This window comes from Etheostoma spectabile, chromosome 6, assembly GCF_008692095.1.
Source record: "Etheostoma spectabile isolate EspeVRDwgs_2016 chromosome 6, UIUC_Espe_1.0, whole genome shotgun sequence".
NCBI classification, from domain to species: Eukaryota; Metazoa; Chordata; class Actinopteri; order Perciformes; family Percidae; genus Etheostoma; species Etheostoma spectabile.
The window spans coordinates 6925479-6950734 of NC_045738.1; the positions used below are offsets into that span (position 1 = coordinate 6925479).

A 25256-nucleotide genomic window follows, 5' to 3' on the forward strand; every position below is an offset into this window, starting at 1 on the left:
CCGCTGCTCCTTCGCGTCGAAAGGAGCCAGTTGAGGTGGTTCAGGTATCTGGTAAGGATGCCTCCTGGGAGAAGGCCTCGGGGAGGATCCAGGACTAGGTGGAGGGATTATATCTCCAACCTAGCCTGGGAACACCTTGGGATCCCTCAGTCTGAATTGGTTAATGTGGATGGGAAAGGGAAGTTTGGGGTCCCCTACTGGAGCTGCTGCCCCCGCAACCCGATACCGGATAAGTGGATGATGATGGATGAATGGAAAAAGTCAGAAAAGCAAGTCATAGTATATCACTCAGAAAAAACTATTTAGAAAAATTTGTGGTAATAGGACAAAAAAGTGATTAAAAAAAGTAACTGCATAGTATGTTAAAGTGGAAAAAGTCATAGTGTAGCATGTCTAAAACAATGATAAAAAAGTCATAGTATAGTATGTAGAAAAAAGGGATAAAAAGTCATAGTATATCATGCCAAAAAGTGATAGAAAGTAATAGTACAGCATGTAGAAAAAAGTGATAAAATAGTCAGTATATGTCAAAAGAGTCATAGTATAGCATGTCGAAAAAGTGACAAAAGTCATAGTATAGCATTTAGAAAAAGTGATACAAAAGTTATAGTATATACAGTATGTCGAAAAAAGAAAAAAAAATTATAGTATAGCATTTGGAAAAAATGGATGATACAAAGTCATAATATAGCATAACAAAAAAGTGTTCAAAGAATAGCATGTTGAAAAAAGTGATTAAAAGGTCATAGTATTATATATTGAAAAAGTGATACAGTCATAATATTGCATGTCGAAATAGGGGATAAAAAAGTCATAGTATAGTCGAAAACTGCATTAATCTTTTCAAAACAGGTTGGGAAAGAGACTGAGAGGAACAAAACATTTCCCTACATCTATGTGTATTTTTCTTTCCTGTAAATGTCTTGCAACTAATTGCACCCAATAGGATTTGAAGACAGTACCTTCTGTCTTCCAGTTATTCTCTTATTACTCTAAGCTGACACAGAAGTTATGTTTTTGGCATATTTGTCTCTTTCACTTCTTTCAGTGACTTGGACCTCAAAATTAAATGAAACAATTAGGATTTGAACACCCAACCATGTGGATTCCAATCAGTCTCTTATCATGCAAAGCTATCTGACCGTACAGAAATTTATGATTTTTGCACATTTGTCTCTTCAACTAAGTATAATCGCCTTTAAAACTTCCAGAAACATGTAAGATAATATATAATATATAATATAGCATGTAAAAAAGTGATAAAAAGGTCAAAGAATAGCATGTTGTAAAAAATGATAAAAAAGTCATAGTATAGTATGTCAAAAAAAAGTGATAGTATAGAATGTCAAAAAAGGGATAAAAAAAAATTGTAGTATAGCATCTCAAAAAAGTGATGAAAAAGTCATAGTCTAGTATGTTGAGAAAAGTGATCTAAAAGTCATAATATAGCATGTCGCAAAAAGTAATTGTATAGTATGTCAAAAAAGTGATCATAGTATAGTATGTTGAAACAGTCATAGTATGGTATGTCAAAAAAGTCATTATATAGCATGTTGAACAAAGTGATAAAAAAGTCATAGTATAGTGTGTCAAAAACAGCATTAATCTTTTCAAAACAACAGGTTGGGAAAGAGCCTGAGACTATTTGTATTCTTGGTTTCTGTAAAGAATGTCTTGCAGCTAAGTGCACCCAATAAGAGTTGAACACAGAAACTTCTGTTCACCAATCATTCTCTTATTACTCTAAACTATCTGAGCTGACACAAAAGTTATGTTTTCAGCATATTTGTCTTTTACACTTAGTGAATTGGACCTTAAAATTATAAAAAAAAAACATAAAGGATTTGAACACCCAACCCTATGTCTTTCAATCAATCTCTTATCACACTAAGCTATTCAACCTGACAATAGTGAATGATATTTGCATATTCGTCTCTTCAGCTAAGCATATTAGACGTCAAAACTTCCTGAAACATGTAAGACTTGAACCCTTAACCTCCTGTCTTCCAATCAAAATTTTATCACCCTAAGCAATCTGACCTGACACAAAATGTATTTTTTAAAAAAAAAAAAGTCATAGTGTTATATGTCGAAAAAGTCATAGTATAGTATGTCAAAAAAGTGATAAAAAAAGTAATTGTATAGTACGTCAAAAAAGTGATAAAAAGGTCATAGTATAGTATGTTTAAAAAAGTGATAAAAAGGTCATAGTATAGTATGTTTAAAAAAGTGATAAAAAAGTCATAGCATAGTATGTCAAAAAAGTGCTAAAACTCAAAAAAGTCATAGTAAAGTGTTGAAAAAAAGTGATAGTATAGTATGTCAAAAAAAGTGATAAAAAAAGTTATAGTATACCACATTGCCATTTTTACAATCACTGAGTATAGGATGTTGAAAAAAATGATAGTATAGCCCGTTGAAAAAAAGGAACAAAAAAGTCATAGTATTGCATATCAAAGAAAGTGTTAAGAATAATCATAGTATAGTATGTCAAAAAAGTTACCTCCTGTCTTCCAATCAAAATTTGATCACCCTAATCTATCTGACCTGACAAAAAAAGTGTGTTTTTGAAAAAAAAAGTCATAGTGTTATATGTCGAAAAAATCATTGTATAGTATGTCAAAAAAGTGATAAAAAGGACATGGTATAGTATGTTGAAAAAAGTGCTAAAAACGCCATAGTACATTATGTCGAAAAAAGTGATGAATAAGTCATAGTATAGTATGTTGAAAAAAGTCAAATATAGTATGTCAAAAAAAGTGCTAAAAAGTCATAGGACAGCATGTTGAAAAAAGTGATAAAATGTGATAGTTTAGCATGTTGACAAAAATTATGAAAAAGTCCTAATACAGCATGTGTCTAACCTGACAGTAGCTAATGATTTTTGCATATTTGTCTCTTCAGCTAAGCATAATAGACTTCAAAACTTCCTAAAACATGTAAGACTTGAACACTAACCTCCTGTGTTCCAATCAAAATTTTATCACCCTAAGCTATCTGACCTGACACAAATTGTATGTTTTTGTAAAAAAAGTCATATTGTTACATGTCAGAAAAGTTGTAGGTATGCCAAACTATGCCAAAAAAGTGATTAAAAAAAAGTCATGGTATAGTATGTCAAAAAAAGTGATAAAAACGTCATAGCATAGCATGTCAAAAACGTTATAGTAAAGTGTTGAAAAAAGTGATAGTATAGTATGTCAAAAAAAGTGATAAAAAAGTTATAGTATACCACATTACCATTTTTACAATCACTGAGTATAGGATGTTGAAAAAAGTAACAAAAAGTCATAGTATAGTATGTCAAAAAAGTGCAAAAAAAGTCATAGGACAGTATGTTGAAAAAAGTGATAAAATGTGATAAAATTATGAAATGTAGCATGTAAAAAAGTGCTGAAAAAGTGCTAGTATAGGATATGGAAAAAAGAGATAGTATAGCATGTTGAAAAAAGTGCTAAAAGTCAAAAAAGTCACAGTAAAGTTTTGAAAAAAAGTGATACTATAGTATGCCAAAAAAAGTGATAAAAAAGTTATAGTATATCACATTACCATTTTTAAAAAAAGTGATAAAATATGATAGTTTCGCATGTTGAAAGAATTGTGAATAAATCCTAATATAGCATGTAAAAAAGTGCTGAAAAAGTGCTAGTATAGGATATGAAAAAAAGTGATAGTATAGCATATCAAAAAAAGTGATAAAAAAGTCAGAATAGTATGATGAAAAGGTCATAGTATTGTATGTCGAAAAAAGTGATAAAAAGTGATAGTATAGCATGTCAAAAAAAGTTATCATATTGCATGTCAAAAACTGTAAAAAACGCATGTGGCCAGGTGACTCTGTGACCTGTAGCCCTTTGCTGCATGTCATTTCCTACTCTCTCTCCCCTTTCATGTCTTCATCTGTCCTGTATAAAGGCCTATCATGCCCAAAAAACCTGCATTAATAAAGCTTGTCGAAAAAAAAGTGATAAAAAGGCTATAGTATAGCATGCTTTATAAAGTGATAAAAAAGTTAAATTATAGCCTGTAGAAAAAAAGGGAAAAGTCAAAGTATAGAATGTCAAAAAAGTGAAAAAGTAATGGTATAGTTTGTTGAAAAAGTCATAGTAAAGTGACAAAAAAAAAGGCTCCACGTCTTTTTTTAAAATGGCCCACTCATTTTTGTTCATGGCCGCTCAAAATACTATTTCTGCCTATGCCACTGGTATAGTATGTCAAAAAAATGTGATTAAAAAGTCATAGTATAGCATGTCGAAAAAAAATGGGAAGAGAGTCAAAGTATAGTATCAAAAACTGTGTATATTGCCATCCTCTACGCTGTGGTCTGCTGGAGGGGGGGCAGCTCGGACCGGGACAGGAGCAACTCAATAGACTGATCAGGAGAGCGAGCTCTGTCCTGGACTGTCCTCTGCCCCATAGAGAAAGTAGGGAGAGGAGATGTTAGCCAAGCTGACATCCATCATGGACAACACCTCTCACCCCCTACATGACACTGTGGGTCCCTGAGCAGCTCCTTCAGCAGCAGACTGATAACCCACGTGTAGAAGGAGAGGTACCGCAGGTCCTTCATCCGGCCGCTGTCACTCTACAACGCCTGCACTACCTGATAGTGTGTAGTTTCTGTTCCTGTTTTTCTCCCATCTACATCACACACTTTCTGTTATCTTTAATATTGGTATTTATATTATTTTATTACAAGTACTACTTTTCAATATTTATGGTCTCAGGTTAATTAATTTAAATTATGCACACTCTTGTTTCTTTGCTCTAATTACAATTCAACTTAATTTTTAACGTCACTTACACCGCAATATGTTTTCTCTTATCATGGCAACCGCACTTTAAAATTCCTTTTGTTTGACGGCATTTTACTTACTCAGTCTACCATATTTTCATTGTCTATTTCTTGCCTGTATTTCTTGCCTTGTATTTCTTTCGTCTTACTTGTTTTGTGTTATTGTTTTGTTTTTTGTTTTTTTGCTGTTGCTGCTATGCTGCTACTTGTAACGACAGAATTTCCCCATCGTGGGGATCAATAACGTATAATCTAAAAAATTAGAGCGGGAGAGAGACAGGAACACAAGTTGTCTATACTGTATACTGTCTATATTTGTATTCTTCATGTAAAGTTTGTCTAGAAACTAACACTCAACCTTCTGATACCTTTCAGTCGGGTTTCCGACCACACCACAGCACTGAAACGGCTCTTGTCTAAGATTTTTATACTGTAAAATCAACGTTGCGAACCCCAATCTGTGCATGATGTAATTAAAATAATGTGCAATACCTTTCCTTTGTGAGTGTGTACATACTAGGACCCTCTAGTGGACAGATTTTCCATGTGCAGACTATTTGCAGGAGAGTCGGTGCGGGGAAACTAAGTTGACCCTTTCCTCACTGTTTTCTGTTGTTACTAATGCTTTACTGCTCCCCATGTAAATATGAAATAGTATTGGATCACCCTTGTTTTTTGCTCTCATTCAAAACCCAATCATTTTGTATGGCATTTCCTGTAACAGTAATCAACACTGATCATTGTGGGTGTGCTCGTCCAGTGTAGTGTTGATGTGGCAGCTGTTCAGAAGTGTTAAATGAGTAACTCTACCACATTATCACCACTGGAATCATGTGATCTATTTCTCAATCAAATTAACACTTTGCTGTAGTCCAACTCTACTATTATACCACTCTCAAAGGTTTCTCTCCTCCTTGCACACATTTTGTGCAGTTGGTAAATTAGGTGGTGCTGTATTTGTAAAGTCATAACCCAGTCTCTATTTATTCTGACTGTAGTTGGTTTGTTTACTTTTGTATTGTTCCTACTAGTTTAAGTACAAAACGTATGTTCCCTGTTAAATGTCTATTTAATTTTCCGTAGAGTCAACACAATGTTCAATATCAAACCTCTCAAGAAGTTTTAGACAGCGAAAAGCTTTTATAATGACACATGATTTCATTTGATAGTGTGAAGTTCAAAGGGCTGGCACATCCTAGGATGTGTGGATCCATTTGATTGAGCAAAAAGCTCACGGGTTTCTACAGGGGATATTGATGGATTTTGTTGGATTTAGTTGTGTCTTCTGGTCTCAAATGTATTTTCGTCTTTGTTTAGTTCGTCTGGTGGTGAAGACAACTCTAAAGCTGCTGCGGTGTTTGTGGAGTACACCGAGTCACGCTGTGCTGCTTATAAAGGCTGTGAACATTGTGGATGCCAAAAAGAGGTAAACATTTACAGAGAGGTTGGGATGTTAAAGTCAATAGCATGGCAGAGGAAACGTTGGGGGTCAAGAGTTGACAGAATCAGCGGTTTGTCATGCTGTTGGAAGAAAGTGAACTGACTTGATGTTTGAATGTGGTTCTTAAGCTAATAAGACATGTTTCCACTATCCTGAAATACATTCAATACAAATTATATCAGTGTTTCTCTGTTGTTCAAATTCTCAAGTAAAACTTGACCAGTAAAATAACAGGAATAATGTAAATTATGTAAACGCCATTTAGGGTAGATTTTTCCAATTCTAATGATCAAGACCATGGGGTATCTGTAGGGCTGTCTAGCTTCCGGTACACAGTAGTCAGATGCAGTGGTCCTGTGGCAGCTCCCTAGCTGTGCACGAACGAGGAGTAAGATGTAACTGCAGTCTGCAGTGGGGTTCAGTTTTTCTGCCGCTCTAAAGGGCAGCATCAGGCGTGCGGGGGACAGGTATCCATCTTACTGGAACATGAGATGAAAAAATATTTTAATTTGGATTCTTGCACCCTAGTGTTGCTGCATGTTTGCAACTTTAAATGAGCAGGGATTAGTTAGGACTTTAGTAATGCTGTATCTAGGTATTTGTGAAAAGGAATTACAGGTAGCCTGTCTTTCTGTGTGTTGTCTTTTGATAAACAATGTGCTGCATTGCTACAGGCACCAAACGTGGTCAAAACGTCTCGAGATCCGGAGAGAAGGATGGAGGGGATACAGAGCTGCTGGTTATGCGATGACACTCATCAAAGGTCAGTGAAATGAATACAACGGCGGCAACTTGCAGCGGCATACAGATTACTGCTGTAACATGGTATGCTCCTTCTGTATTTTTCATTCTGCGTCTCCCAATCTACACGCAAACAGACACCGCATTTGGGACAGGGGAGAAAAATGTGCTCTGGTTTTTAATGGCATTTCTATAACCAATACAATCGTGATGGAACGGCGTGTAAGCGCCGTCAGAGACGCTGTAAAATAGTTGGGCGAGATTGTACAGATAGTCCAGAAGTGTGATTGATCGCCGGGCACATTGTCTGCTCGATTTAATCAAATCAATCAGTTTGTTGTATTGACATTTTGTCAGTTTACAACAGCAGCAACAACTTCTTTAAAATAAGTTTAATTACAGTATCAGGTAATAATGAACCGCTGTGTTTCCCATAATGCACAGGGAAAATATGAACAAATTAACTAACATGACTTCAAAATACAGACAATAGTGTGCAATAAATAGTAAGGTTAAAGTTTAATTAGATAGCATATTGGTACAGATTCTTTATTTCAAAACAAGGTTTAAACAAAAAAAATCTAAGAACTAATTTTTACTCCCATCCTGTGTCTCAGGGGATCCTTCTCTATTGTTCCAATTGTTTTTTCTTTCACAATTAACCTAAAATATTACAGAGACAAGGTAAGTACCTGTTCTTGTTATTGACTTTGTTTGTGTTTCAGACCTGGCAGGCCTCCCAGATCAGGATCATATTACGACATGGTGACTGTCTGGAGGGAGCAGGGCATCGAAGCTGGGCCCAGAGACACCTGAGCAGGAAACGGCGCTGGACACTCGACCTGGTAGAACAGTTCAAACTCTACGAGGGTCAGGAAGCCATGACACTGCTCATTATTACATAAAACACTGCTTTAATGAAGTCAAGGTTGTGTGCGTGTGTACCCCAGTTTGCTGTTGTGTTTACTCAGTTTGTCTTAATGCCTTAATCTAGATATCTCTCGCCATGAGGACGGAGACGATGTGCCCAGTTGCCCTACCCAGCATCCGCAAGGCCGCCGGCGGGCCAGCGTTGGTGGCAACAAGAGGAGGCGGAGGCCTGGAGAGAAGACGGCAGCCAGAGACATTCGCTCCAAAATAGCAGATGGCCACTCGCTTCTGCTCCAGCATTCACCCAGCAAACCCTCATACTCACGCAAGACAGCTTCTGCCCTTTGGTGGGCCAATCGTGTTGAAGACATCAGTGAAAGGTAGGGGAGGAGGAGGGAGGGACAGAGAGAAATGGAAAAGGGAAAAAATATCAAGAGAAGAAAGAAAGAAGCCTTACCTTGCTTCAATTTTAGCTTGAACTTGGACTGATCCTGGGTTTTAAAAAGGTTCAGCACAGGAGGTTTGTTCTGATGTTGTATTCATAAACCCTACGAGATAGCTGCACCAAAAAAATATAAACATTTGCTGGTTGTGCAATTAGTCTGAAACAACATGATTGGCAAGTGTTGTATTTATTAGCATGTAGAGATGTGTCCATTCTGTACAGAGCCAAAAGCATATAATTATATAGTAAGAAAATAGCAAAGACAAAGACCGTTGCTGACAAAGGAAAATTCAAATTAATTTCCCACTAATACATACTCCTTCACGGATGGAAATAGGAAGCGTCTGTAAACACATGATTAAGAGCTATTCTGCTCTCTGTCTCAGTTCATGTTCCTTCAGTGAGAGTTGCATATTAACTCAAACTCATAATGCCATCTGTTATATACAACAAACCTTGGTGACTACACAAAACCAGGGAAACCACAACTGGTGATTCAGGCAGGAAGCAATTTGCAATCTTGGTTGATTTTTAAGTAAAGTAAAAGTAAAGTTTATTACAATGCACTTACAAAACCGAGATTACAAAGTGCTTTACAATAGATAAAAGGTTAAAGAAAGACAAGTACACAAACATTACAACAGAACAATTAAAGGCATCACTTCTCGAAATAGAGCCTAGGCTCTAGCACAAAAACAGTAGACAGAAGTTGGATACCTTTACCCTGTAAAAGTACCTACAAAAAATGACTACATTTTATGAAAGTTAAAAGTTAACCTGATTATTTTTAGTACAGGTCATTTGTGGAAGCCAAAACTAGGCTTACTTTTTAACAGGAATTAGCGTTCTTCTGCGTTTTGTCTTTCAAATCACCACTGTGATGACTTCCTAGCTCCACATAATTAATCATCATCGCTCATCATTAATAACAAGCTTCTTTTTTTAAAGCAATATGTGCGTTATATATTCCCGGTAGCACGGGTCTATACTTAATTCAGTCCACAGGTCATTTGACACGAGACTAGCTTTTCCCGGTCACCAGAGGATATCTAGCCGCCTTTGAAGATCTCTAGTTTTCTCAATTGTTAATGCAATTCCGGACAACAAAACCAGAGGGATCCAAATAGCAAAGTCTCAGTCTCAGACTCATTGTTGACAAATATATCCCGATCCGTTCAAAACACACAAGATACTCTCTACATCCCTAAACTTGTTATTGTTAGGAATATTTTTTTTTCAAATTAAAACACAGAGGGATTGTTATATTTAAAGTTTTGTGGTGTATAAGAGCTGCATAGAAGTAGTATAGTAACACTGAGTGGTTGTAACTGTTGCTGTGGATATCCATTCTAACATTTTGAGACTAACGCTTCTTGAATGTTGTCAAAACCTTTAACCATCTCTACATCTTTCAACGTTTTGCCTCTCTCCTCACTTTTAATGCTTTTGGGCAAGCATGTTGTTAAGTGTTTCTCTTTCTGTGTGTTTGTCTCGCCGGGCATTCCTATGCTCTGTGTTACATATTGTCTCTGTCCCAATTTCTCTTCCCTCTCGATGCTACATCCTCCCTTTTCTCTCTTCAAACCTCGATCCTCCTCACAACAGAGAGAGGAAGAGGAAGAGGAAGAAGAGAGTGGAGAGAAGACGGAAGAGGTAAGAGGAGGCAAGAAGAGAAGTGGAAGAGCAGAGGGAGGAGAGGAGAGAGGAGGAGAGAGGGAGAGGAGGGGAAGAGGGAGAGAGAGAGAGGGAGGAGGACGAGGGCAGATGATCAAAGCAGTCCAGTCACTGAGTCCTCTAGAAAGGGCGCTCCACAGGTATTTTAGGCAAACTGGTTTCCAAGCGTGATCCCATTTCCTCATTACGTATCTCCCTAGTTTTTCTTCCATTTAAAATTCTGCCTCTTTTTCATTCCCTTTGGAATCCTACTCTCTTGTATTTTGTCATCCTAGTGTGGCTCCGGCTGTGTAGCAGACACTCCTAACATGTGTTTGAACTTAAATTGTTTGGCCAACACCCTCCCTAATGCCAGTGACCAGCAGGGCAGAGAGAGAGATATCTCAGCTCCAAGACCATAAATCCTTCTGTTGTCCGGCGCACCTAAAAGAGGACTTTAGTCTTCGGGGTGTTCCTCCCCAACCACCTGACTCTGTCTTCGGTGTTGTTGCTGAGTAGATCCCGCTCAGCACACCTCCGTGTCAGTCTACCCCAGCCTCACCCCCCTCCCCTCCCCCCCCTTCCCTTTCGACCCTCTCCTCTGTCCCTGACTTGAACCAGAGCCCAGTGTCCTCGGGGCCGAGGAGAGGTGAGAAGGGCCAGGACAGAGAAAGGCTTACAGGTAGAGGGCAGGAGCTACAGTCATCTACTGTGTTGAGACCATTACACATCACAATGTGGAAACACACTGTCATCCCGATCACTGGTGTCTGTGTTCTGTGATCTCATGTACACTCAGCAAAAACACATGCAAGCATCTTGGAGTAAAAGTAGATTAGTCATTTAAAAGTTGAAATATTTTTATCTCTTCGTGAAATGTTCCATCCATGATGTTTTTTGGTTGGAAATGCTGGAGTTAGTTCCTTTTTCTTGATTACATTTGCCTATTTCCCTCGATAGGATTTATGTTGCAGGCTACAAAGACATACTGTACCAGAAAAGGACAAAAATATTTACCATTTATCTGTCTCCATTGTGGCTCTGTCCACAGTAATTTAGGACAAGTCAATTATTATTTCAAAGCATTACGGAATCAAATGAGTCACAGTACTGTCTAGTTGTGCATGTACTTGTAGAACCATTAGAAACAAGATACTTTGAACTGGCATAGAGTTACACAGTGTGGTATTCCTGATGGCCTTAAGCACAAGTGACCCGTGAGTGAAAGCCTCTAGTTTTATTTATTGGATCATTAGTTATTCCTTCTAAAATAGCACATTGAAATGTCCTTGCCCTGTGGCTCGTTGTTGTGTGGTCTTGCATCCCTCCTACCTTTGCCTGCAGTTCCATATCTGGTTGTGTGACTAAGTGTCATTATTGATCTTGGAGTGACGACCTAACTTCGTGTTTTTCTTATTCCATCTTCAGTCTGACAGATAAACACACTCTCTTACATCTTACACACTAGAAAACCCTGCTGGGCTGACCGTAGGCAGGCGTCAGAGGTCAAGTGTAACAAGAGTGTGCTGAGAAAAATGTATAATAGCTCCAGGTTTATTATTTACATAAATAGTTTCATGTGTGCACATGATGCAGTTTGCCTAAAAGATGGATGATCACTAGTAGTTTCAGTGGGTTTCCAGTGGTTGATCTTTAAATATTTGCATTATTAGACAACTGTTCTAGGACAAAATGTGCAAACATTATACGATTCAAACACAGCAATTTCAAGGCCTCTAAGAAAAGAGTGGATCTAGTGATAAGACACATTTATGAAAAGTTGACCCCATGTACCGGCATGGATGAGCAGGCACCTGCAGATACCTTTCAGACATTGATGGCATGGCTTTTTCACAGGAAGATATTCAGATGCTCAGTGTAAACTTTCCAGCAGTATGACATTGGAATTCACATCACGCATTCTTCTTGTCGTTCAGTGAAAAATATCTTTGGAGGAGACAAAGCATTTATTTCCCCTTCTCTAATAGAATCAGTGGCAAGGCAGTCCATACCCTGGCAGGCACCAGGCTCCCTATATCACCCATCATCGCGTTCACTAGTTCAGCAACCTCCACACCCGACTCCAAACCGGTTGAACAGGTTGGCATCTCAACCGTTTCACAGTTACTACAAAATATTTTGTCTATGGGTAGAAATGTAACTTACCTCATCCATAAAGCCCATTCAATTGACAATGTGCAAATACCAAAACCCAAAACAGGCACTCATTTTGATAATGTATCACCATTATTCTTTCTTTGATGTGTAGACTGCTCTAGGGGGCTTGCTCATTCATCATCGACAGCATCAAGAGTTCTGGCTGCAGAGAGAGAGAGGAGACGCCTCGGAAAGAGAAGAGCGTCTGCAGAGAATTGAAGAGAGGAGGAACCGCTTCAAGTTAGTCTACCTTACAAATCAGCACAAACACAGCATGAAAATTTTATTTTCTTTAATTTGTAACGTAGGCAGCTGTGCAGCCAATAAAGACTGTTGGCATTTTCAGAAACAGGTGGCTACAGTTTTGACTCGAAATATATTCACAAATCTTCACGAGTATGATAAAAGCGGGCTGTCTTTCTTATGAGGGTCATTAGAAAATTGGTCATGACAGGAAGAGTCTGCAAAAGTTTAATTTATGATTTGCTTTCTTTGTACCATATTTTTTTTTGTGTACCAATAAAATTCTATTTATACATACTGTGAAATATAGCTCCTAAATTCTGGCTCTATTTTGTCTTTCTATCTAAGTCGAGATTATGCAGACAAGAAGGAAGAAGCAAGACAAACAGAGAAGAAAGGTGAGCTTACTTTGGTTCATAAGTTTACACAGATCACACAAAAGCTGCCGTTGAGAAGACAGATCAAACAGCTAAGGAGGCTTGTAAATGCTTTGAGATCCTATTTTAAAACTGATAGCAGATGTAAGCCTCAGGCTGAATTATAGGTGCCAGAGACCCTTTAGGCCTGCTCACCATTAGACATCCCAAAGTTTACAGGACACGTGCGTAATTGTTTTGGCATGGATGAGGTCAGTATCCCCTGAACATGTCTTGTGTGGAGTGAGATGCAGATAATGATAGCTCATTGCACTCACCTTTTTACCCTGTGAACGAGCCCCTACTGATCGAATTTTAAGAAGTGTGAACGAGATCAGTAAACACCAGCCAAAACTGTTAAAATAAGGTCTCATTTGGTTCCTCGATAATGGATTACAGCTATTGTTTTTTAATTACCAGCTAAGACAATATTCATAAAGTACAGCATCGAATGAGTTACTCACTAAACCCTGACTTGATATCTGTAAAATGTTATCTATCAGGGCTGATTGTTTTATTATTATTTCTTTAAGACATCTGAAAGCTATTTTGTCATGCAGGTACAAGTCTGTGGAGAGGCTAGCTGTGAGGAGTTAGAGCGGAGCGCCCCAGGGTGCCATCGAGGACGACAGAGATACTTTGTGTGAGTCCAACCCCCGGATCGATCGTGTCCATGAATCATTACTCATGAAGACACTGCACACCAGACGTCAGGTAACTGTGTTTGACAAACCATTATTTCATCAACGTACGTGATATGACCTGATAGACTGTAATGTAGCTTCCAAAGATGGTAGGACATTAATGGCTGTTAAAAAAACCAAACAAAAAGAAAAAACAACGCCCAAAAGAAAAAAAAAGCACCATGTCACACACACTGGACTTTGAGTAGTGATATATAGAAATAGATATAGCTCTCTTAGCTGAAAAGGGATTTGAGAGAATATTGACTCTAGAAATGTATGTCTAAAATGTTTAAGGGAATATGTGGACAAGATACAGATATTTGATTGGTTATGTGTGTATTAGAGGCTGATAAACAGCAAGAGTGACGTAACCCCCTTTGTCTCGGGTCAAATTTGACCCGTTTTTAAAAGTTTAGGTTCTCTTTAAACAATTGTCAAGAAGAAAATAATGGGGTGGTTCCCAACAACGCTCTCTCACGCTCTTTTACTTCAAGTAAAATAATGATCAGTTTCTTTCTTTGAATTTTGATGTTTTATTTATTTATAGCATTTAAAAAAAATAAGTGATGAGAAACATTGAAAAAAAGCTTAAAAAACATTGAAAAAGGACCATCTGGAATACTTGAAAAGCATTGGGTATAGTGATAAAATGTCAAAAAGAAGACCAAAACCCAGGAAACCCAGACCCAGAAAAAAACAAAAAACTGCCAGTTGATGGGAGACTGCAAGAGTTAAGGCTTGAAACACAGTTGTTGGAACTACTTGAACAAAGATGCAAATATTGAACTTTAGTTTTTTCTGAAGCACTCTCTCTCGCTTTGCATTGTGTTGTTACAGGCATGTTGTGACTTGATTATGAGCTAGGTAACGAACAAATTGCTTGTTGAAGTTTCTACAGTCATCGCTGCAATTAAGGGATGTCGGGAAGCAATAAAAATGTTTTAATTTAAACAAAGAATGTTTCTGAAGACTATCAGATAATAAAGGCACAAAACTGAAGTACTTAAAGTAAATTTTTTGCACGTTGTTGGATTTCTCTTACCGGAACAGAACATATCTCAGAGGCCAAACCTGACCCACAGACCAGAACCAAAAGTCAGCGCCAGAGTTAACAGTATCAGAACTTCCCCAAACTCCCTCGAGCCAGACAGCAGAGACTGAGACAGAGGATGTTGCTGAGGACTCTGTCCAGAGAGATGTAGGGGCAGAGGGCGACGTCAGATGAAAAGTCAGGCATGGAGAACGAAGACGCCAAGAGCAGGAGATGCTGAGGAACAGAACACAGGCATGGATGAAGTAGAAGTCGAAGAGCAGGTAGAGGAGCGGAGGTGTAGCAGATGTAGCCGATTGGTGGAGAAAACCAGATGTGGAGTGAGTGAATGTCGAGTTAGAAGAGGTGTGTTGAGAAGGACCAGCCGACGAAAGGATGTAGAGCACGTGTGCTCCTTAGCGGAGAAGGAGAGACGAAGAGGCGGTGAATGAAAAAGACATGCCTGCATCAGCATCTCCTCCACGATTAGCACTCTGGGCGAGGGGGAGCGGGAGGAGAAAACTCACCAATGACACTGAAGCAGTGAGATCGATGCTAATTATTTTACTTACTTTGATAACCAAACCTGGGTTGGGCTAGGTACTTTCACATTTATACATTTAGATTAGTCGTTTACGTTCTGAGAGTAATTAGTATATTTCTGTTCTGAATTGAAGGCTTTACACTACTTTTGCATTACTTTGAGGTACTTTCACCAAAATGAAAGCGTGGAAGTACTGTCAGCAGAAGTATGTAGTGACCTGGCAGTAGTTTTATCCACTTTAATTCATCATAGTTTATTTGTTATATTTTATTATAAATTGAAATCTGCGAAGTAACTAAAGCAAATAAATAGTGATGAGTTACATAGGCTATACTCTGACCTGATTTGTGGTGGAGTAAAAGTATAAAATAGGATAAAATATGAAATATAGTCAATATATTAAAAGTACCTTACAATTGTATGATGTATGGCATTGGTATGGTGTATGGCTTGTTACTGTTACTTTCTACAGTTGTACAATGTATGATATTACGCATGAGTTAGCCTAAACAATCAGTTTCTTGGACACCATTGCTATCCGTGCTGACGTACTTGTATTAACTTTGGGACACAGATGTCCGTACCGTCGTCTCTGGATCTGACCATGGGAAGAGTGAGCGGGACAGCACCTCACGTCAACAAAGCGTACAAAACTCATGAAAATAATGGGAGTATGTCCCTCTCAAAAATGTATCCGTCTTGCCGTCATCCCAACCATTGAATTCCAGCAAAAGGAAAATTACACTCACAGGCTTTTTTCTGCGCACAAATGTTTTGCGGTGTTGGTGAATTCTCTAAAGCAAGAAGAAACCATAACACCACCAAATATCCGGTTAAAATGCTTTGTAACTGCGTTACTGAGATGTAAGGGGTATTATAGTACCAAAAGTGTACAGCAAAAGGAATAAATTACTGCAATTACAAACTGTATATTTTCTCAATGTCAAAATTATTTCGTATCAACAGGCCAATGGACCAGTGCATTAAAGATGCAGATGTTAACGACCATTGCACAAAATACTCAACAACAAGCGTTTCATGCTGGACATGTTATGCTCAGACGACAACCAGCAATGATGAAGGGAATGTAGCTGACAGAGAAAGAAAACTGTGAAATGTGAGAAGGAGACAGAGGTCAGTGACCCCTCTGTGGCTAGCTTGGCCAGCAGGATCTCCAACTGGAGGCTCACAGACAGGCCAGAGAAGAAAATGTGAAGAAGATGGAGGTGGACATCTGGAAAGCAGGGCAGTGTCCGACAGTGGCGGGAAGTTTGGAGATTTGGTCAAGGTCTAACGTGTCTCTGAGTTGAGGTCTCCAAAAGAGCAGCAGCAAATTGACAAATCAACCAGCGCTGCTCATCAAGCCTTCCCCCTAAGAAAGAGTCAGACTATATCTGGGATCAACTGATGGCACACCCGGGAGCGCGGATAAAAGAAAGGACTTCACGGATCTGCGGGATGAGGTGACATGGACATTTTAGATATAGAGAAAATGTAATGGGGTCGAGGACCTGATACCAACACCCCATCCACCATGCAATGCTGCCCTTCCCCACCCACCCCTGTTTGGGTGCCCCCCTCCCCCCCCTCCTTGGCAAGATGATGCCCACCACCCGCCATTCATGCCCCCAATCCCACCACCCTCCCCCCAGCTGAGCGAGGGATATGCCTCTCTTCCAAAGAAAAAGAAGACCATTCGTCTCTTGGAATGAAGTGCGTCCCGTGGACTGGCACAGTGTAAGAGTCATAAATCTGTAAGGAGTCCCCTCTGGTCCAAACTGGAGCCAGTTAAACTGGACACGTCCAAGTGGAGCAGCTGTTGAGTCCAATCCAAGGAGCTGCCTGTCACAAGGAACGTTGTGTTGTACCGCGTTACAATTCAACCATGGAGTATTACGATCTACTTTGGGAGGTTTATTTTGCAGTCCTGATTTGACTCGGTTTCTCTCCCATAACTGAGGATTTCCTGATATCTGCTAATTCCCTGCATAATAAAGAGAAGTCTAAGTCAAGTCTGTTCAGAACCATTATTAAAAGGATCATTTTGTGGTAATCTGTCACTCCGATTGGCATTACAATGGGTGAAACCCTTCTCATATTAGTGAGAGGGAAAATCTTTGTGTTTCGTTACTAAATCAGTTCACTCACCTTATCTATGGATCAATCAGGCTGCTGGTCACAATACTAACAAACAGAGATTCAACCAGGGTAAACAGTCCAAATATAGTGTATAGCTCTATTACGGTGAATAGGATCCAAGCTGCTCTCCGTCACATCTCCATTTTATGTTAAAGGCTGATAGGTCGGGTGTGTTTTCACACACATTTTGTAGTGCATCTTTAACACATTAAGGGCTGCTTTACTAGTCAAGTATACGATCTAATTGAGTGGGTGGTTTTTTTTTCATAGAAAGCAGCTGTGATGGCAAACGACAAGAAATCATAGTCCGGATTCAAAACGCAGCAATGCTAATAACATTGGCTTGACTGTCATTCCTCTGCACCATTAGAACGCTATCCTCAACTTTGATGAGTATGCACTGAACAAGGAAGGCATTGAGGTAAGCATTTTCACACATCCTGCATCTAATTGGTATGTAGTCATAAGCACTGTCTAGTCCATCCATAGCACACTTCAAGCTCACTGCGTCCATAACACACTGGTTTTCTTGAAGGATATAATTTAGCACACAACACATACACTGATAAATTTCCCCAAACAAGAGATTTACCTTCTAGATGGGATGGCTCACCTGTTGACATATCATGTGATCATCGGCTCACCGCTGCTTTTGGTGTTTGTGTATCAATCACAGTGATGATTAAAGGTAGCTCCACATGCATATCTTTTTTAGCTCATTTCAAAAATACCACAGACGTTTAGCGAATAATTGATTAATGTTGTATCCCTTGGGGTGATACAACCTGTAGTTTTCAGAGCTCACCTTGAGTTATTTTCAGCAGAAAGGAGGATTCCTCCTTAGCTTTTGTCTCTGAGATAATTTCAGCCAGACAACAAAAGTGAGGTCGGAAGTTCAGATGTCAACAAGTTTGTGGTAAAAAATTGGCAACGTCTTAGATAACAGAGTGGGAATGTCAGAATCAATTTGTTTCTTCTCCTCCCATGATTTTCTCCCTGACAATTATGTAAAGGTTTTACTCAGGCATTGAAAAACATAAAGGGTGACTTGATGAATGTCATAAGCCGTTCTATCCCTTCTCTCTTCTAGAAATCTTGACAATGATCCAACAGAGGAGGAGAAGCAGAAGATCAGGAGGCTCAGTTGGTCAGCCTGATATTCCCCTGGGTAGCGCTGACAGTTCCTTCTCACCCTCTCCTCCATCACAGAGCTTGTCTGCTCGCCTGCAGTGTATGGCATTCAAGATGGACTATGAGCTATTGAGAAGGTCAGACACATTCATGTCCACTTTATCACATGTAGACAGATCCCACCTTACGAGGTCAGAAGTAAAACACTCAAAAACTTCATTATTACACTCATATTTTTTATTTTAAAGGAATCAAAGAATAGTAATATAATATAAACGAGGTATTTATTTGCTTATCTAACTCCTGCAAGAATATTCAAAAATAAAAATTCCAATCAGAATATATAACACCGTCAAGATCATCATTTATATTTAAAAATGATTTAATTGACCTACATAACCACAATGCATTGCGAGTGCTGACAGTTTAGTCTAGATTCAGGTGGTGTATGCTAGTAGCAGCTAATGTAGCTCAAGGAGAGGCTACAAGCTCTCTCTAATCCACATCCTCAGTATTTTTCTGTTTTAAACTTGTAGACAGCCCAACCAACGCCCTGTCGAGTGACATCATAAAGCAGTTGATCAGTTCACGAAGCTCCCTCTGGAGCTACAAAAGGCTTTAAACTATTTTATTTTCACAAATGCAAAAGACCTATTAACAAACTTAATGTGTAAATCTGGTGGTGTTATAGTTTTGACAATTCACTGTACATTGTAATCAGGTAGAAGAAGAGCAGAATCAAATGGCAAAAACATGAACAGAAGGATAGATAGATGTTTCCTGACTGCATTCCCATGCTCTGTTAGGAAGTGGCAGAGCTCTGCAGGACCTGAAGGAAGGGATGGACCAGTTAGACAAAACAAGACACTCCGCCATCTTGACCACACTGCTGGCCATGGCAATTTCCTAACGGCCACTAATGTGAGTAACTCTCAGACATCTATGGCGTCCTCATTTTACCTTTCCTCCTCTGTGTCTTTTATTACTTCCTTCATTCGTCACATTCTCCTCCTCCTCCAACTCCCCTGCCAAGATATTTATTGGCAAAGAAACGTGGACTCTCTATGTGCTGAAGAGTGCTGCCTGACTGTCTGCACCGGAGACTGTCCTTCTACAGTAAAACGTTCAATCAGGCCTCTGTTGGACCGGCTCTGTCTGTCGAGAGGGAAAAGGGGGAGGTTGTGCGATGTGTGTTTTCTGACCAGTTTGTGTTTGTCTGGCTGCTTGTCTGTGAACTTGCATCTATGGCGTGCATTCCTTTTGTTTTCACTTTGTGATGGGGTTTCTGTGTGTATGTCTATGTATTTGTGAACCTCTTGGTTGAGAGCCAAAATACAATAGGAAAACATAAGTTCATCAAATCAAAACAAGTAGTTCCCGTAAATAATGGCTGCATTTATATTTTTGCAGTAAGCCATTTAAAACTGGCAGCAGAACCAGGGAGATCCGGGATTATGTCTTTTATGTATGTTCGGGCTTGTGAGCAGAATAATTGTCAGTCCGAAGTAGATTGAGTTTCTGATAATCACCAGCCTAATGAATCTACATATCTACTGCGCACTCCATAGAGCCCCTTTTTAACCGTGCCAAAAAGGAAATTCACTGCAATTTGGTCCCGACTAAGGGCTCTTGTTTTAATTCCAGACAGTTGTTCCTTCCCACATTCTTACTGTGTTGTGTGTATGCATGCATCTATAGGCTAAGGGCTTGAGCTGAATTATTGGAAAAAGTACCGGAGGTAAAGGACACGGTTCATAAGCAGTCCTGCTGCACCACGCCTGCCTCATCGTGGTGGAGAAGTTTCCAGACAGCTCTGACCTCTACTCTGAGATGGAGCCATCACCCGCTTGACCAAGGTTTTTTAAACTTTTTAAAAACTGTTTAAACAGTTTGTCCACAGTATTAGTTTTAGTAGCAGGAATGCAAATGGAATATCCACTGAAAAGCATCTCAACACATTCTGTTATACTGTTGTCAGGTGGACTTTGACCAGCTTCAGGACAATCTGGCACAGATGGAGCGTAGGTGCAAGCATCATGGGATCACCTCAAGATCATTGCGAAACATGAGATGAAACCAGCATTGAAACAAAAAATGTCAGACTTCCTCAAAGATTGTGCAGAGAATTATTATTCTGAAGATTGTACATCGAGAATACTAACAGGTATGTTCAGTGTGAGTAAATGCTGGATTAGATTAAAATTTTGCATTTTAGTCATATATCTTATAATTATTTAGTTATTCTTCTTATATCAGTTTCAATGGCATTGTGTTTAGTGACTTTCATCACTTTTTGAAGCATGTTCAAACTACTTCCACCCAAAGATCTCTGTGATGTTACTCTACACATCTGCAGGTTCCATGCCTTCTGTCTGTTCCTGGGCATCGATATAGCATACGTGAGGTCGCCTCATCGATGTAGCAAGATCCTGATGGATGAATTGCCTGGAGTATCGCACAACAAGAGAGCGCGTGCTTCAACAGAAACAAAAGAGGGCCAACCACAGAGAGAGGAACAAGACCAGAGGGAAAATGATAACAGATGTAAGTGCTCCCCATAGAGCAATGGTCACACACCAGTTTCCATTTTCTGATCATCTTCTTTGTTAGTTTGTATTTTCTCAATTATATGAGACAATATGAACCATCTCTAGATACTGATTATAGCCTTAATCTGGTTAAAGTGCAAACGTGGCCATTTCTGAAAACTGAAAACGTGCATACATTTGTATGACATCAGCACAGTTCCTCTGTATTCACGTGTATAGATACTGTAACAACAAACAGGGAAGTGTTTTAGTGTATCTCATTTCGTAGCTGAAGCAGGCTAGAAAGGCCAGAGCAAACACTCCCTGCATGATTAAAATCCCTTAAACCCAGAGGAGTTGGCTGCTTAGAGCGGACTCCGCAGCGAGCCTTGGCAGGGGCCCGCTCTTCAAAGGTACCTAATTCAATCACTGTGTGAAAATGTAAAACTGGCTGTCCCAGGAGAAAAAGCATGGCCCATATCTTAACCACACTCTTACAAAGATGTTCAGTCAAATATGCTCCACTGTTCCAAAGCTTGTATACAGTATCTGCAATGTTTTTTTTATGGTATAGGAGGTTAAATATAAGTTGATATTTTAAAGGAATAGTTGACATCACTTTCTGTTGAGGGTTGGATGAGAAGACTAAAAGCAGGTGCAAACAACTTACTCTGTCCAAAGGTAACACAATCGACTGCCGGTTTCTTTTTTCTTTTGTACAAACAAGATAATAAACGTGTTATTGCTGAGCCTTAGAGGTGGGGCAGGAAAATCTTGGTTCCCAGTCTGAATGCTAAGCAAAGCTGCCATGTCCATATTTACTGTACAGATATGTGGTATCATGGGCCTGGATAACTCGGTTGGTGGGGGCGGGCGTCCATGTGGGGGTTTGGTCTTCGAGTGCGGGGGCCGGGTTTGGCTCCGACCTGTGGCCCTTAGCTACATTCATTCCCCCTCTCTCCCCTTCATGTCTTCAGCGTCCTGTCAAAATAAAGTCTGAAAATGGCCAACAAATATAAAAAAAAACAGTATGTGGTGTCAGAGTACAAACTCTTGTCTAACTCTGACTTAACGAAAATAGAAATAACCATGTTTCTCAAAATATTAAACAATGTTTCAATGTTTATGGCACAAATAGGATGTATGCTCTCTTAGTATTTGAGAAAATGCTACAGCCTTTGTAAAACAAATAGATTCATCAGTAGTCTGAAAACCAAAAACAGTTTCCTAAATATTTCTCCTTGTATATGAAAAGTTTGACTTGACATAGCAGTATACTGTATTTACTACACACCGTTTGTCTTTTTTCTTCCATTTCTTTATCTCTGAGAGTGAGGATGAAGATGATAGTGAGGTAGGGGGGTCACTTTGTGTGTAAACAAGTGCATGTGAACTTTCTGTTGTGACTAATATTCAACCGGACTGCTGTCATAACTTTGAACAAAACGGATGTATTTACGAGGTAGTTAGGAACGGACAAGTCGTCAGTCAGACCGTCAGGTTCGGTGTGCGTGTGACATGAAGGGGAAGCTGAAGTGGATGAAAAGGAGAGAAAAGGAGGTGTCAGCATGCTGTCGACTGCAGTGTTTAGACAATTTTACTAGGAGGAGTTGCATTACTTCCTGGTAGAAATGAATAGACCTCAGAAAAGTAAAGCTGTACTCTTAAACCCGGCATGTCTGCGTTATTATCATGGGGATTTTTTTGTTGTCACAATAAACAGCACTAGATGTGTATGTGCAACTTTCAACACTTCAACATGACTAATGTTCTAATTATATAATATGTTTGGCTGGAAAGTGTTTGAAAGTGTTGCGTAACTATAAAGCTTAACCTGTAGACAAGTTTGATATTTAAATATTTTTCTTGTGGTAATCCCAAATACTAAAAGAGCAGAGACATGGAGCTGAGTTTCAACATCCTAGTATAAAATGTCAGATATGGTAATCCTGGTCCTCCCTTCCAGAGTGGTAAATTTGGCGGTGGCCCATCAGACGCACAGGACAGCCAGTCTCAGGGATCCAGTATGCTGAAGATGCAGTGAAATGAGAACATGAAGGCCGTACTAAAGAGCAGCCCGAGGGTGGAGAGAGCACGACATCCACGGTGCCCGGCCTCCGTACCGCACCAGCGACAGCAGCACCCGAGGTCAGTCTCACAAATGTTACACTGTTACGGCCCTGATAATAAGTAGACTTTTTAATGACATACTATGTCATAAATGTTTTATATGATATACTATACTATGACTTTTGTATGACTTTTTGAAAAACTATACTCTGACTTAAAGTTCAGTGACATACGTTCTACAACTTTTGATTTTGATGATAATTTTTATGAAATAGTATACTATGACTTTTATGATATACTGTGATTAATCATGACATGATGTACTAGACTTTTTAATGACTACTATACTAGAATTTATATAGATAGAAGATAGATATGTATTGAAAAAATGTGAAATTATGGCAGCAAAATCATACACACAGCACAGAATACAAAAAATGAAATACTAGGATACAATATACAACAATATACATGAAACATATATAATATACATATATACTATGACTTTTTATGACATACTATACTAAACATTTTGAATTTTTTATGCATACTATACTATGATTTTTTTAGACATACTATACTATGACTTTATACAGTTTTTGCCATACTATGACTTTTTTACAAAACATACCTCTTTTTCAGGCCAGATAGCTCAAGGTGATAAGATTTTGATTGGAAGACAGAAGGTTGAATATTCAAATCATACATGTTTCAGGAAGTTGTGAGGTCCAATACTAAGATAAGAGACAAATGTGCCAAACAGACGAAGGGGGTGTTCAAATTCTATATGTTATATAACTTTGAATCAGAATTAAGTGAAAAAGACAAATATGCTGAAACATGAACTTGTGTGTCAGGTCAGTTAGATTAGGGTGAGTATGACTGGCAGACCAAAGGTTCACAGTTCAAATTTAATCTTTCTGAATTTTTGAGGTCCAATATGCTAAGTGAAAGTGACAATATGCCAAACATAAACTTTGTGTCAGGACAGTGGCTTAGAGTAATAAGGCAATGATGGGACGAAGAAGGCAAGGCAAGGAGTTTTATTTGTATAGCACATTCGCAACAGGGCAATTCAAAGTGCTTTACACAAAATCAGTTAAACGATAAAACACAAGTAAAAACAGTAAAAATCATAGCATTAAAAACCGGTAAACACACAGAACAGACAGTTAAAAAAAAAAAATGACACATAAAACACAAGAATAAAAGTTACAGTGCAGCATAAGAAATTAGAAATGAGCAGTCATTTAAAAAATAGCAGCATCAAAAAGGAAGGTCTTCACCCTGATTTAAAAGAACTGAGAGTAGCAGGGAACTACAGGTTTCTGGTAGTTGTGTCCAGATATGAGGAGCATAGAAACTGAAAGCTGCTTCACCCTTTTAGATCTGACTCTGGGGACGAAAGTGACCTGTCCCAGTGACCTGAGAGGTCTGGGTGGTTCATAGTGTAGTAGCAGATCAGAAATGTATTTTGGACCTAAACATTAAGTGATTATAAACTGCAAGAGTACTTTGAAATCAATTCTTTGAGGAAGCCAGTGTAAAGCTTCAGAACTGGAGTGATGTGATCCAGTCTCTTGGTCTTAGTGAGGACTCGAGCAGCAGCGTTCTGAATCCGCTGTAGCTGTTGTATTGATTAGGGAGACCTGTAAAGACCCCGTTACAGTAGTCAAGTTACTGAAGATGAGCATGGACCAGTTTTTCCAAGTCCTGTTTACACATAAGTCCTTTAACCCTTGATTATTCTTAAGGTGATAGTAGGTTGACTTTGTTATTGTCTTATGTGGCTGTTAAATTCAGGTCTGAGTCCATGACTACACCAAGATTTCTGGCCTTGTCGTTGTTTTTAAAATGTTGTTTGAAGCTGGAGCGCAGACTTTAATCGTTCCTCTTTTTTCCAAAAACAACTACCTCAGTTTTTCCTTCATTAATTTCAGAAAGTTCTGGCACATCCAGTCGTTAATTTGTTCAATGCACTTAGTCGTTTTTGTATTGGACTATAGTCCCTGGCGATAAGGTTATGTAAATTGTGTGTCGTCCGCAAACTATGGTAACTTATTTGTTTTTCTCCATAATCTGAGCCAGTGGGAAGCGAGTGTTGTTAACAGAAGAGGCCCCAGAAGGAGCCTTGCGGAACTGCACGTCATATGTACGCTCAGATGCATAATTACCTATAGACACAAAGTAATCCTATTCTTTAGTTAGGATCAAACCAGTTTGACTAAGCACTAAGAAAGGCCAACGCAGTTTTCCAATCGGTCTGTAGTATGTTGGTCGACCGTGTCAATGCAGCACTGAGATTCAAGTAATACTAAGATTGAAATTTGCCATTATCTGTGTTTAAGGTGGATGCTTTAAGACTTG

At 39.0% G+C, this 25256-nt stretch overlaps 1 protein-coding gene and 1 long non-coding RNA gene across 7 annotated transcripts in view; one reads left to right on the top strand and one right to left on the bottom strand.

The window, feature by feature from the left end:
• Positions 1-12760, top strand: part of LOC116691083 (uncharacterized) — a 26884-nt gene extending 14124 nt beyond the window's left edge. The window contains exon 4 of the long non-coding RNA XR_004332421.1: positions 12749-12760. This is a non-coding gene — a long non-coding RNA (uncharacterized LOC116691083). The remainder of the gene's footprint in view (positions 1-12748) is intronic.
• The window catches only part of fhod3b (formin homology 2 domain containing 3b), a 134391-nt gene that overhangs the window by 4024 nt on the left and 105111 nt on the right, over positions 1-25256 (bottom strand). The gene's annotated exons all lie outside the window — the stretch shown is intronic.